The following is a 9,670-nucleotide window of genomic DNA, read 5'->3' on the forward strand; positions in this document are numbered from 1 at the left end:
ATCAATCTCCTCTGGCTATAGTATAACTTGTCACCAATTTAAAAGTCATATCCAAACAGGTGATTGAATCACTGATGTGTGGAGGCTCCCCCTCAAGCTGTTATGCATTCCTTGATTCTGGGTTGAGACATCTTTTCCTCTACCAGGCCCTTGGGAGTATCACAGGGTCATTAATTTTCAGTTTGCTTTTACAGCAAGATTTCTCATGCTCACAGAAAGGGAACTGAACTCTGTGCCCCTTAGTAATTTGGTTTTTTTGTGTTTGGGATGGAGGGCAGGGGAATACATTGGGATGCATTTCCATCCAATCAATATTTATTGCTTATACAATATGGTAAGGTAAAACCTGGCAGCGTGGTTAAGCCACAGGCTGTTAGAATCTTCCCAAATTCTGTTAGATGAGCAACTAGAGGAAAAATGAATAAAGCTACAACCCCACACCTCAGAGCTTCTTTATAGAGATCAAATGGGAGCGCGTAGAAAACATCTGGGGTACTGTTTCCTCTTCTTCCTTCGATCCCCCCATCTTCTGTTCCCACATACATGGAGGCACAGCTTTCTGGGCAATATGTAGCACATACATCATTCCAGATAGCACACAACTTCAGCAAAAAATTATGGCTGCAGAGAGTACGTTTTGAACTCTCCTGCAGCTGAAAAGCTGTTTACCATAGCATTAGTTGATTTGAGCAGGGGAGATTCAAGTCAGATTCATTCTTCTTACTTGCATGCCAAGAAGGCAGAGGCCACACAGAGCCTCCCAGCCCACAGCTGTTTCAGAGAACTACTTTTCTGCTTCTCAGTGCAGAGGTGGGGCCATCTGCACTGCTTGAGGTTTTCTTGTGGGCACATTCTGTACTCTGCTACAGGCTTTTTAATTAACTGAAAGCTAGCTAAAGGGATGCTCAGCCATTGAAGCTAGAGACTAAAAAAAAACAAAATCACAGAAGATGAAGAAAATGAACATTTTTTTTATTATCGGGAGACTAATATTCTGCAACAGTACCTTGGATGCAGGCCCGGTGTTTTGAGCCAGCCACCAGGGAACAAGATCAATTGCATAAGGACAAAAACATTTTGCTGTATTAAGAAGGGGAGCAAATCATCATAGTTATGCAAAGCAGACTGAGCATTATGCTCCATCCATAAAACATAAGTGGTTGATAATTATCATAAAGGTAAAATGCATCCGCTAAAATAGAGTGCCCTGGAAAGTAGAATGCACCACACAGTTTACTTTTGATTTTGCTGGAGGTGTTTTCTAAATAGCTCAATTAAAATAATTTTCTCTACTTACGAGTTAAACTCACTTAAGTACAAATCTGTGCATATAATGGCATAATCCAAACCTACATCCATATCATAGTACCGTAGGAAAAAAATTCATAATTCTCTTCTTTTTTACTGCTTCTGCCCACTCCCTGCCCTGTGGTCCTCCTTCACAATATCCCCCCCCCCCCCCCGCTCCCGCTCCAGCAGGCCTTCCTCTCTCTGCTGTTCTGAGATTTTCACTGCCATCTTACAGAAGGTTTTTTTTAAGCAGTAACATAAGTTATTCAAAGGTCAGTTTTGATGGACTTCTAATAAATAAAGCCATAGTTACTCTTATTAATGCTCAATGTTTGCATACCATAAGTACTATTCATCACAATTACTCTTTTTTTTCAGACCTCCACCACAGGTGACTCTGAAAAAATCTCTGTGCCTGGTCTGATACAGCTCTGAGGCAACCACATTGTACTTTCTTTTTGATTTTTAAAAGAGGGAGAAAAATGGACCACTGCTGTTCTATTTAGTCTCTGTAAATAATCCTCACTGTTGATAAGAAAAGATTCCATAAAAAGACAGGATTTGTTAGTCCAACAATTTCAATCAATCGTCTTGGACAATGTATATTCCTGGAATTAACCAGTATTTATTAAACATATTGAATCAGAATTTCATTTTGATTTCCAATTTCAACTCAGGGCTTCACCCCTGCCTTTCTAAAGGCTTGTTGGATGTTTCTGTTTTCAGTTAGCACTGCTCTCTCACTTAGCAACACCTTTACCACTAAACTTACTTCCCTTTATGACTAGCTTTGATCCAATTTCCATCACTAATGGGTTGAATCTACCAGCAGCCAGCATTCACAAGTTTGGTGATTTTCCCATCTCCCTCTGTTCGTGTCTCATTTGGGTTACTGTCAGCTGGGGTCCTTGAGAGAATGCAATGAGCACTTCTCTGCTCTCCCTTATTAGACATGTAGTGTGAATGAAATGTAAGTTTTTGTTTTTTAAGCACCTGAAATTTTGTGGCTTTTTGTTATTACAGAATAATCTAGCCCCTCCAAACTAATCTAATCCTCCTGAAGTTCTACATAAATAATTTATCTCTCAAGAATAATAACAATTTAGTGTCTTCCTTTTAATTAACCATATTTTATAGATTTTTCTTGCCATAGAGCACTAGCCAAAACTTCTATATTATTGTAAGGGTGAGGATATGGTACACAGACTTGTCTTGTTCCTAATCGTAAAGAAATTACCATTTACTATGTGGTTTACCTTGAGCAATTTTGTCGATACCGTATGATGAAAATAATTTTCTCTTCCACTCCTAGTTTGCTAAAAAAGAGTTTAGATTTTTTTAAATTTTTTTTGAAAGACAATTTTTTATTACTTTTATGTACAGAAAATTCAACAGCGTACACTTAGCCCAATTTGGTGACCAGTTCTTTAGCCTTTGCCTTTTCCAACTTGGCACCTGAGCTACCATCTTTGGACCCAGAATGTTGCCTCCCCAGTAATGGTTCATCGTATCTGTCATTGTAATTGGTCCTGATAAATTCCACCAGCTTAGCCAGAGCTCCTTCGTCTTCCAAGTTAACCTGTGTGAAGTTAACAGTGGTGCCGGTCTTCCTGTGGACTGTACATCCCAGCCTGGTCTTCCCCCTTGCTAATACAGGAGGGAGCCCCCACCTTGCAACACAGAGCAGGCAGGAAGACAGCCAGCTCAGTGGGATCCACATCATGTGCAGTCACTACCAGTTGAGCCTTCTTGTTTTCCACCAAGGTGGTGACAGGAAAAGCCCCAGCTCGAAGGACAGGCAGCCTCTTAGTGGGGACATCCTTTTTCCCAGCAGGCCAACAATCTCTGCTTCTTCTCTTGCTGTATTTGTGGGCCAGCTTAAGCATTTGGGGAGCTGTTTGGCAGTCCAAGGCCTGGGTGAACTGGATATCAGGGGAGGAACTTGTAGATGCTTATAGAGAATCATCCTTCACCACCGCAGCCAGATGTAGCAGAGCCATTTGACAAAGCGGGTAAGGTCCCCTCTGGGCTGGATGTCCTGTCTGATGCCAAAATTCTTGGGCCTTTTCTCAAACAGAGGACTGACCACCTTCTTGGCCTCCTGCTTCTTCTCCACAGCAGAGACTGGGGCCACCTTCTTCCCCTTCACGTTCTTTCCTTCAGGCATCTTGGGTAGCTGGGGGAGAGAGCTAGATTTTTTTTTTAATCATCATTTGAATTTTATCAAATGATTTTTCTACATCTATTGACATGCAGATACAGTTTTCCTCTTTTAATTTTTTTAATGTGGTAAATTTATTACTTGATTATTACTTGATTTTTCTAATGTTAAAAAAAAACTTACATTTCTAGGTTTGCTTTAACTTTACTGTCCTTTAAAATGTATTGCTGGATTCAGTTCATTAACGTTCTTTTTAGATTTTTGTCACTTACAGTCTTGATCAAGATCGGTCTATAGTTTTCCTTGCTCATATTTTCCTTGAGAGGCTTAGGAATCAAGATTATAAAATGAGCTGGAAAGTATTCTCTGTGTATCTAGACCCTAGAGAAGTATATATAAGATTGAATGTATTCCATGTGTGTGTAATTCATAAATGAATAAATATTCACATAGTGGAGTTGTACTAAACTTTTTTAATGATGAAAGGATGTTGAAACTGTTTGGTGACCAGTGATATATATAAAAGGTATAAATTCCCTAGTTTAGCCTTGGAGGCACTCTACAGTCTAGCTTTGATCAGATCTTAAGCCTCAGGGAAAATATTATTCTTGATTTTCATTAACTATATTCCTTTTATTTTCATAAATCAGTATAATTGATATTTTTAAATCCACAAGAGAAATTGTATGGTACCTGGCAAAATATTACCCCTTTTCAGATGAATTTATCTGGACTCAGGAAGGGTGAGTTAGTTCTCCAAAGTCATATGAATAAGGAGTCACCCTTGGAGTTCTAGCCTCCTTTGTGAGGTTGTCTCTTGCTTTCCCTGCCACTTTCCTGCATTTTCAGGATGTCGCACCACTGCAGTTACAACATACCGTACCAAACTCATCATCTCTCATAATACATGACCTCCTCAGAAGACTTACAGTACTTATGACAGTCCATTATTTATGTGGGTAGAAAAGGCAAGGTATCCTATAGGCATGCAATAAATACTTGTGGATTGGAGGCGTTGAATGAAGGAGTATGTACGTGTGTTCCATTACATTGTACACTTCCTGAAGACAAGTTCAATGCACAGAAGGTTCTCAAAACATGTACATTAAGTAAAGGAATGCATGGAATAGAACATATAGTTTGGAATAAACCATGATTAAACATATGGAAGTGCTAGAACCAACCCAGTGGTTTTTTTTCTACTCTCTCTTGCTACCCTGTAGACAAAGGGCGTAAATTCACAAACAATGCGTGTTTGAAACACCTTCCTTTATTTTCTGAAAGGGAGCTGATTATTCAGAAAGAGTTAACAGGAGAAGGGATTCCCTAAGGAGATTTTTTTTTCTAAAAACAGCCTGTTTTGAAAGGTTACCTCAGGGACTGTTTCGCTAAATGCTCACAGCAAAATGCAGAATAACAGGCATCCACGTGCTCTTCATGTAACCAAAAGGACTGTGCTCTTCATGTGTGTGAGTGCATATGGAACAAGGTAAGACATAAATAAATATTTACAAAATATAATCAAAAGTGACATGTGCTTCCATAGTTAGAAACTGTGAGTTGTGCAAAAAGACTAAAAGTGTCGTATTTTCTTTAATTAAGCATTTACAAATTAACAACACTACCTAACATACTCTACTTAAAGGCTAAGATTTTAAATAACTAAAGTTTATAATGTGTTCTTTGTGTTTTATTTATCTGTGCATTTCCGGAGTGCCTATCAGTAATGGAAAATGAAAATATAATTGAGACACCATCCTAAAAAGTTGAGTCATTCATGTTTTATAGAGGACACAAATGCAGACTAATTTCATGTATTTGGTCGTGATCCTCATTATCACCTGGTTGTGAATTAACTCATGTAGAGATTCTCTAGGGCCGTGAGAGCAGCATGTACCAAGACCCAGTCAGAACCTTTAGAAGAATGGAGAGAAAATATGATGCAGAAGTATTTGGACTTTATTTATATTCCGAGATAACAAGTTTGGATATTATTCAAGAAATTATGGAGTGGCAGGAATAATTACAGTTTATATTGTTTGTATGATTTTCAGTATAGTACATGGTTATGAAAATCAGTGTGGGGCAGTAGATAAGATCATGGACCCCGAAGTCAGACTGTGTGGGTACACACCCAGCTGTACTTCTTATAAACTGTGTGACCTTTAGCAAGTTTCACAACTGCTCACTTTCCTCATCTCCAAACAAGGACAATAATTGTAACTACCTCTTTGGGTGGTTTGAGGGATTGATGAGTTAATAAATGTGAAGCACTTAAGACAATGCCAAGCATACTGAAGCAGCATATATGCTAAGACGATGATGATGATGATGATGATATAATATAAAAACAGAATTAATAATGAGCTCCATAGTTGGGAGTGGGGAAAGTATTTAGAGAAGCAAGATTTCTCCTTAAAGAAAATGACTTTGAATAATTACCAGAGATTTTATTATATTTACTCCTTCTCTCTTCTCATCTGGTCAAACTGGGATCAGACATAAGTCTTTTTAAACAAAGGTGTTGGAAAGAAATGTGACTGGAATATAAATCTGAAATTTAGATAACTGAGATTTGGAATGGGCAAGAAAATGTGACCTTACAGTAGCAACTTCTCCTAAGAAGTTCTTTTTATTTCCTCCTATCAATTAGATGAAGGGATTATAATATATGCTAAGAGGAGAATGACATTGAAGAGAGAAGATTTGGGAAATTAACATGAGGAAGTCTTTGTGAAAGGCTCTCTTTCTGTCAGCTTCCATCTTAATTAACTCTCTTGGAATGGCAGGCAACACAGTTCTTCAAATAGGCCCTAAACACTTGCTGTTAAATATTATGCTACACATGACTGCTAGGGATGGGGTGTTGAGAGATAAATAGTTCTAAATGTTCAAAGCAAATGAATCCTTTTTTAGTAAGATCACTCTGGAACAGTGTGAAACATGGTCTGAAATTGGAAAGCACTGGACTAAGTAGTCCATATACCCACTCAGTAGTCCAAGGCAAGAAATGGTGAAGTTATAGATCATGTCAGTAGAGAGGGAGACATATGTGAGGACAGACAATGTTCTGGGTTTGTTGACAGCATGTGAGAATGAGAGAAGTATATTGGGTAGATGTGGAGAGTGTTCATTTTCCTTGAGAGCACAGAAGTTGAAGCTGTTGCCTGGGCAAAATAATTAAGTGAGAGGCATATTAAGTTTATGTTGTGTGGAGCTGGTCCTATTTATGATCAATTGGAAATATGTTGGAATTTCTGAAAAGAATGTGTCTGGAAATTTCATCAACCTGGAGCCAAAGGCAAAAATGGATAAAATCACCAAGAGAAAAGCATGCGAAGCAACCGAAAGAGGGGAACAATATTAGAACCCTGGAAAACCTTAACATTCAAAAGGAAGTGGAAAAAAGTAATGTGAAAGGAAAGATATGCAAATCTTCCTTCAATGATCTCTTTGGTCCTCCTTCCCTTATACATTGATGTTCCCAGGGTTCCATGCTCAACCCTTGTCCTTTAATGTATGCACCTATCTCTTCAGCTCAGAAGCCAAAGAGCCAACTGCCTGCTAGACATTTCCTTTTCAACATCACCCACGCAATTCAAGCTCCTCCACAGAGCCCCTCATCTGACCCTATCGAATCAGAAAAATCCTTTTATGCCCCCTCTTTTTCTGAAGCTCACTATCATTCACCTTGTGGCTCAAGTCTAAACAATACTCTGGATCATTCTATGGTACTTTCCCTTCCACATTTTCTACATTTAAGTTTACTGCATTCCAAGAATTCTATACCCTTTAGAGCTTTCTAACCCACTCCTTGCTCTTATTAACCATAGTAAGTCCCCTTTGAGTGAGGCTTTCATATTTTGTTAAACTGGTTGCTGTGCAATTTCTTAATTGTGTGTTCTGCGGCCTCATCTCCTTCTGCACTGCCCCTATGACTATTTATGTCATTTCCCTGCACTAAACATAGTGTTGATTTACCATGGGTAAAATTCAAATTCCTTGGAATTGGATATAGTAATACTTTGGGCCTTGGCTACCTATTGGGCTTTATCTTTCACAATTTCATAAGTGTGAAGACCCTAATATATACATACCATGCTGGCTTGAATTTCAGAATGATCTGATATAACTGATCATGCATATGTATTTGATTGCTTGAAATGCCTAAATCAGTGGTCATCAACTATGGCGTATGGGCCAAATCCAGGCTGGCATCTGCTTTAATAAGTAGAGTTTTATTGGAATACATGCATGCCTCTTCATTTACATGTTATCTGTGGATGCTCTCTCACAGGGTTGCATAATTGCGACAGACATTATCTGGCTCCCCACATCTACAGTGGTTGCTCTCTGGCCCTGTACAGAAAAAGCTTTCCTAACTTGGGTCTAAACTGATGTTGTAAATACTAAGGAAACTTGATCCAAAACAGGATTTCAGACGTCAAGCGACGTTGTTTTTGCAGGGAACTATTCATCAACTTCATACAAGTGCATAAATTTAAAACAACAACAATAACGAAAACGCTTTGGTTCTCATTTATTACAGGTAGAGCATATGTTTATTTTGTCCTCTTTGTATACAAGAACTGAGATTCTTATGTCATCTTCCAGTTCTCCACTCCATTCTAACCACAGTACTGTCCTCATTAATGGCCAGAAATCTGAAATCAGATACTTCCAGGCTTTAGCAGCTATAGGAAAAGGCTTCATAGACTTCCAGTCAGAGGCAACATAGTTGACTGTGTGCTGAAGGCATAAAAGCATAGCTGCTTTTACACTGAGGCTGTGCCTCCCTTGGCCTGTTGCTAGCTGATGAGTTCAGTATCTACTCTAAGGGAGATCTGTTCCTGGAAAACACATGCTCCTTTGATGCTGGCTTTGGCCTGAGAATATCTTGAGGGCCTTGTCAAATATTCCTTGGCTCGCATGGTGGTCTAGGATGCTTATACCCAGTCTTCCTTTTTCCTTCACTCAGAGACAGACTTACATCACTACCTGACAGCTCTGCCAGCCTTCCATGGCTCCCACTCCATTTTTCTCTCTTGGGTCTTTTCCTGTTAAATACTTGCATCTTGGGGCGCCTGGGTGGCTCAGTTGATTAAGCATCCGCCTTTGGCCCAGCTTGTGATCCCAGGGTTCTGGGATAGAGCCCCACATGGGGCTCCCGGCTCAGCGGAGAGTCTGCTTCTCTTTCTCCCTCTGCCTTTGCCCCCCACTCGTGCTTGCATGTTCTCTCTATCAAAATAAATAAAATCTTTAAATACATACATACATACTTGCATCTTAGCTCTCTTTTAGTATCTTCTCCTCGAGGGACCTAGACTCTTTCCCCTTCTCTGCAGAGCCAGTTTTACATTTTAACTTCCCCTCCTCCTTTCCTCATTTCAGTCTTCCACCCCCCCCCCCCACTTCAGAAAAGAAAAAGCAACTTTTTTTGTCAAAATGGTTAAAAGTCCATAGTGGAACATTCTCAGTTAAACAATATAATGGAGACATTCTGTACATTATTACCTCCTTAAAAGCATCACAGTCTGCAGAATCTCAGAGTAAGGTGAACATTATTCTCTGTGACCTATCCACACAGCTTTAGAAATGGTAGGCTAATGGAACACAGGTGTTTCCTTTTTCATCTGGGGGTTTTCTACTCTGATTAATTAAAGAAGTGGAGAGAACAAACTGGGTTATTCTTACCTGGTGTCTGTTCATTGATTTATTAAGCAAATATTTATTGACTGCCTCTATGTGAGAATTAGGCACTGTTCTAGGTCTGTGAATCAGGCCCTTCATTCCCAGCTTTTGAGAAGTTAGTGCTAAATATATCATGCTATGCTCTGCCTCCTGAGAAAACCTTTGATGGCTCAGAGATTAGTCAAGAAATTATAAAGTACCCTTTGCCAAAATCTCCTAACCCACATAGTCTACAAATTAGAAGTTAATTTGTGTCTTACTTTTAAATTGCAGATATATCTTTGAAGAGTTAAGACTAAAATTGGATCACAACCTGGAATGTTTTGATTCAATCGAACAATTATATTTTAGCTAGTGACTTGGGAAATCTGCCAGTGTGAAGTTTAGCAATGTAAAATAAACTCAAGAAATTATGGAAGATCCAGACATATGAAAAATATAATAACTAAAATAATTTTTAAAAAGAAAAGATGAAATACACCTGGGGAATAATTAGCAAACTGGAAGAGTAGATTGAAAAAAATGCAT

At 38.9% G+C, this 9,670-nt stretch overlaps 1 pseudogene; it reads right to left on the reverse strand.

The window, feature by feature from the left end:
• Positions 1-2,657: 2,657 nt before the first annotated feature.
• LOC113253146 (60S ribosomal protein L7a-like) lies at positions 2,658-3,463 on the reverse strand (annotated as a pseudogene).
• Positions 3,464-9,670: the final 6,207 nt, after the last annotated feature.

This window comes from Ursus arctos, unplaced genomic scaffold (genome assembly GCF_023065955.2).
Source record: "Ursus arctos isolate Adak ecotype North America unplaced genomic scaffold, UrsArc2.0 scaffold_17, whole genome shotgun sequence".
Lineage (NCBI taxonomy): Eukaryota > Metazoa > Chordata > Mammalia > Carnivora > Ursidae > Ursus > Ursus arctos.